Raw genomic sequence first — 6267 nt, 5'->3', positions numbered from 1 at the left:
GCAATAAGTCAATTAAAAATGCTGAACCACTGCAGGAGACAATCACCTCTGGCAGTCCAATGTAGTAATGAGAAAATTGCAGTTGTGTTTTTGTGAAAGCAAATGTTATTTTAAGAGAAATATGTGCGTGTCTATGCATTTATTTATGTGTATCGTTGCAAGTATGCGTGCATCCTTTCAACCACATAAACAATACTTGGTATACAGTGTAGGTTAAATAAACTATTTAACCTACCGTAGTTTTTTCTAATTTCTGTCATTTATTATCATTAATTGCGCATTGTTCCAGTTAGTGAATAATGTGAAGGTTTTGTAATTATGCACAACCCTGCTCCTTTAATGCAAATGAGACTAAGTTAAAAGTTTTCTGCATGTAATTTAAGATGGCATTTACACCTCCTACCCTAGATGGTATCATGACAATTAATTCATCAGGTAAAATTTCCTACCATACCAAGACATTATTTTATGTCAGTGTAAGCAGTGAATAGTTATGAGAACATGCACACTATTTATCTGCAAATAACCCCCTGCCTCAGTATATTTGACACAGTGGACTGCTATAAATCCTTGAAAAGAAACATTTCAAAATTAGACAATCTGTTGAAATTGGTTAAATATTGACTTATTTGCTTCAGCAAAAGCATGCGTGATCTTCTCCTACATGCACTTGGATCAGTGAAGGGGGAGTTCCTGTTTAATATTCAATCTTTCAGTCTCACACAAGAAAACTGAATTAAAAAAAAAGAAAGAAAAGGTTGTACCTCCCATTTATGCTGCTATAATCAACCATGCAAGTGAACCTATGAATATGTAGTCCATTTCATCGGAGGGGTCGAACTCTGGTAGGGCAGGCCAGCAGAGATTAAATCTCAGCTCATCTGATTGGACCACATAAAGATTCAAACTGAGCTAATTTCATGCCGATCTGGTTGCCTCCAGTGAAACTATCCAAAAGCCAGGAGGCTATAATGATTTTGAAAGGAACAGACAACAGATAAATGGTGAAATTAAGTTGAAGGACCTTCTTACCTTTGAGAAGAAATATTTCAATTTAAATGTATCATTTTTATCAGGGTAAAGTCCTCCAGCTTTGCAGCTCTGAGATTACACCAATTAGATCCCAAATATGGTGAACTAACTACAAATGAGCAAATGTCTTGTGTGCTCCTGCTTGGTATAATTTGGTTCCCAGACATTCAACCACTTTTATATCTGATACACACCAAATCACACTGTTCATAAACAGATATATTGGCCTGAAATTACTTGAGTGATAAGACCCAATCTTATAAAAAATCAGCTACAGATTTAAATCAATTCAAGTTGTTGGATATTTTCTGAATTTGCAAGGTGAAATACAAATAATTTATTGGAAATTGTATGTACATACTACTAGTTAAGGACTTGGGCCGACCCAAAATCATTTGATAAATCATTATATACTTGTTTTTGTTCATTTACATATTTACATACATACATACATACACGCCCTGTGATGGACTGGCGAGCTGTCCAGGGTGTACCCTGCCTGTCGCCCAAAGCCAGCTGGGATAGGCTCCAGCTTCCCCGCGACCCTGAATTGGATTAAGCGGTTTAGAAAATGAATGAATGATACATACATACATACACACACACACACACACATACATATATATATATATATACATATACATACATCCATACATACACACACACACATGCATATATATAGTCATAAGTCCGGCCTGTGTGTATAAATGCATAATAGTACAGGCATAGAAGCCCCTGCTTGTTTATTATCCTTCATCATGTATAACTATATATTATAAATTTAGTTTGCTTATACATCTATCTTGAACTTGTTGCAATTGCTTTGTTGTATATTATTTATGTGTAAATTTGAAGTTATAGGTTTAGGTTAATGCTTTGAATACTACAAAGTTGTGATTTCAAATTACTACAAACCCTTAGATTTGAGCCAGTCTTGAAAACTAATTAACAAACAAATACTTAAGTAAATAGCAAATAATGAAAATAATCTTTTGGTCATTCAAACCAATGTTTTTAACCTACACTGACTTAAATTCCTCTTATTTCTGTGTAGTTTTTTGGCAGGCAGAACAATGGTCTAGCTGTTGTCTCAGACAAATTTGCTTTGACAAGAGGAGTTTCGTGGATTTAAAGCTCCTTTTGACACATATTATCAACAGAGAGAAGAGAAGAAAAATGAAACAAAGAAACACTAGATAAAAAGCAACAACATTAGCTGTCCTAATAAAACAGAAAAACAGACCACTGCCGTTACACCTACAAGGAAAGGAAAACAACCTCCAGCATCTGCAAGCAAAAACAAAGCTCATAATCATCAGGAGCACTTATACAAAGAAAGACAATCTGGTAAAAAAAAAAATTGTGAATCAAAACAATCAAGACATCAGCAACACAAAGGAAAAACATTATAACATTTCACTGTGTTTTTAACATATTTTCTACTCCAAATGTAACATACCAAATCAATCTACAACTTCAATGTTAATTTTTTTTGGCTAATAGATCAGGAAGCATGCAGAGGGATGCAGCACTGGTTTTCCCTCTAACTTGTCCCCTTGTTCTGCAGTGTGCAGCATTTAAGCTCTGTCTGTGGGCTCAATAGATTTGACACAAGAGTGCTGATGAATCTCATCAGTTTAATGTGTTTATGCTTGCTAAGCCCTGAAAGCTTATTGCTGTTCAATGAAGTGCTACAAAGTTACCTAATTTCCCCCTGGTCGTCTCTCTGGGTCTGCTGGCAACACAGACTCCCAATAACGCGATGTGCTCTGCAACCTGTGGAAGACAGAGGGCACGCTGTGTCTCAGTGATTTGTGTTATCATGCAGAGAATGGGCTTTGACAGAAATACAGTGCACACAGATATTACTATGTATTTCTTTCCACCTTAAATTCAACCCATGACTGTCTCTTTCCCTCCACATTGATCCCTTTTTTACAGCCTTTCCCCGTAAGTGCTTTAGTCTTATCTTCGCTGCCCCCACCTCGCCTGTCTCGCATTCTAACCAAGAGGCTGGCTGCCTATATGACAGCTAACACCCAGTATTAATTAAAATGTCATGCCTCCAAATCAATATTGTAAAACAGTTCAAACACAACTCATCGCCACTGCTGTGATAAGTACTTTTGGGTGACAGGTAAGTCCAAAGAAAGAGATGCAGGAGAATAGTGTGACGGAATTATCCAGGGAGAGCATGTAACATTAAAATTTATGACCCCCCCCCCCATCTCAATGTGTTACTTCATTGCTCACAATTGAAAATTATCCACACTGTCATGAAGTATGCTGCACTAAACTGACAGATCCATAAGTCAGCAGCAACAGGCCAGGAGGCTTGATGCAAGAACTCTTTAGTATTATGTCTGACTGCAATGCGTTAAAACTGACTAATGCACACTCATTTGGGAAGTAGACTGTCAAGGGAGGGGATTTATCAGTGCAACAGAAATAGCTGTGGTGCATCTGATTATGTTCACGTTAAATACTCTATTTGGACATAAGTATGTGATGCAGGTTAATACCAAATTTCTTTCAGTAGACTGGTGTGACTCAAGGTATAGGCTTTAGCTGTGCTAGATTTTCCATAAAACGCAATAAACCCCAGAACTGCTGTATTTTTTTTCCACAATATTCGAACTATTATGAGTGACATACAGGGTTGTTTCAAAACTTTGAGTAGTACGTGTCCACACATACTCATTTGAGAGACAATGTTAAAAGCAAGGCTCAGGATATGGATAGAATGTGACAAATTCTGTCGGAGTAAATATGGTTTAATAAATGAATTAGCTTCATAAATAATGGCTGTAATGACATTTTAGGGGACAATAAGCCTAAGCGTTGTCAGGAAATAGTTGATGTATGAGTTTCATGCCTCAGCGGTTCCTCAAAATGAATAGGCTTGGGAAGATAGCAGGGGTCTGCAACCAGCCTATTTCCTCGAATTATCTACTTGTTGTCAATTTGCACAGTGGAATTACACATGCAAATTGAACTGCCTGCACAAACACCACTTGGAGATGATAAAAACAAATTAACAAAGGCTATAGAAGGAGGATTTATTTCACTGGCTAACCCAGGTCAAGCAATACATGTATTTTACGATTGTGTGTACCCAATTTTGGTGTAATTATATCAGCAAATTATTCTCTGTAATCTTATTATTTTTCCCCCCAACCTTCTCCTTACACACATAATTAACTTCCCTCATATCCTCACAAAAAGCCAGCTCAGCTCTGCGTCAGAGTAGCACAGTTTAATCTGATTTGCAGTTCATTTTTGTCACCTCTCTGGAGCAGAAACTCAGAAAAAGGTGAGAGGTCAACAGTTTAGTGACAACATTTAGTGTAACTGCTTGGTAAAGGAGCAGAAGACATCTACATAACTGAAGCCACAATGTTAAAATATATATAATCACCTCTTAACATCATCCCTCATACTGGGGAGGAAATTAAGAGTCCCCAGACCTCCACGTTTGCTATTAGATATCTCATTTACTTTGTACACACAGTGCTAATCTCCACTAATGAATTCTGCCACACCAAGCCAGATCGAGATGACTTAAAATTATTACCACTTCCACAGATACGCTTTTCCTCATTTGAGGCTCAATTTGGCTGGCTCGCAAAAACAGTCTGTCACAGTAAGATACTAATAATTAGGGTTTTAAGATGATTAGTTTATCTCTGTGCTCTTACAGTCCTGCTTCTTATCCACCATGGCCAAAACTTAATAAGAGGCTCTAAGTTTTAAACAGCCAACTCCAAATTACCAAGAAATGACAGAAATAATGAACTGGAGCCTTTGCCAGGGAGAGAAAGACACAGGCAGAGGAGAAGAGACACAGAGACATGGCTGGTGAAAAAGCTGAGACATTAATTCAAGTGTGAAATAGAACACAAAGCCCGGTAATCAATAAGAAAATGATTCAGACCTGTAAGACCAAAATTGTTTAGCATTAACAGGACTTTGTGACTCTCATTTACCTTCAGTCATTGATGTTCTCATGAACTTGTCACACTTGTAATTAAAGTCTCGATAATGCTGAGTGAGTGATACCAGTTAATGGTTGCATATTTTAGAGGATGAGATATTTTGCATGTTCGAGATGACATTCAATATAGCATAAGCCTTATCAGCCAACTTTAATACAAGCTGCAATTTGCCCTCCCCACCCCAAAAAAAGTCTGAATTAATCGCCTACACTAGGCTACAAGAAGGTGAAGGAGAAATTGAGGTCTGTAGATTTTCTTTTTTTCTTATATTTAACATTTTGGCCAATAGACAGGGCTCAGTGTCAAACTTTAATAGGTTTTGAACATGAAAATCACCAGCTGGCATTGACACAGGTTTACATAACACTTTAAAATCCCTTTAACTGCTACACCGTCTTTCACTGTCTTTTTTTTAAAATGTAAAATATATAAAATGGTCAAATAACAAGTCTCAAAATCCCTGACTTATTTACTGAAATTAACTTTATAGTCATTGATGAAAAAGGGCTGATTTGCTGAAAAAAGTAACACTAAACGCTCGGGCTGTGACGATATGCTTTTGTCCCGATCTGATTCCTGTCTTTTTTTGGGTGCCGATTCTATTTAAATTGCTATTCTCACAATTCTTTGATATTGCTGATTCTTGTAGATTAAAAACAACAACAACAACAAAAAAAAACAAAACAAACAAAAAAAAACCTTATATTTTGCTTGTCATTTTTCTTGATTTCAAATAGCAAAAAACAACACAGTGGCCAGATCATCATTCTGCTGCTATAATGCCCAAGAAAACAAGTAAAAAGATCAACAAAACCAATAAACATGACGATGGATTACATGGATTATTTTTATTTATATGAAAATAAAAAACCAAAACAATTCTTTTAACAAAAAAATCGATTTTAAAATTGTGAGGCAAAAAATTCTGACTTTTGATTTGATTTTCCCACCCCTACTAAATGCAGTTAAAGAATATTTTACACACTTACTCAGTTAAATGGATTACGTAACAATAACAAAAATGGTTTTCAATTCATCTTCTCTTGATTATCATTGGTCAATTAGCTCTTTCAGTTCAATTGGTCCGATTTAAGTCAGAATTATGCCCGAATAAAATAGTGTTGGGTGAAAAGCACTACACAAAATAGTACAACAGCATTTACATTGTAGTCCGGCAAATGACCCTGTAACATATATATTACTGTTATGAGACTTACTCTTTATCCTACATTGACATGGC

This window comes from Telmatherina bonti (assembly GCF_933228915.1).
Source record: "Telmatherina bonti genome assembly, chromosome: 11".
Lineage (NCBI taxonomy): Eukaryota > Metazoa > Chordata > Actinopteri > Atheriniformes > Telmatherinidae > Telmatherina > Telmatherina bonti.
Note: the sequence above shows the minus strand (reverse complement) of the source record.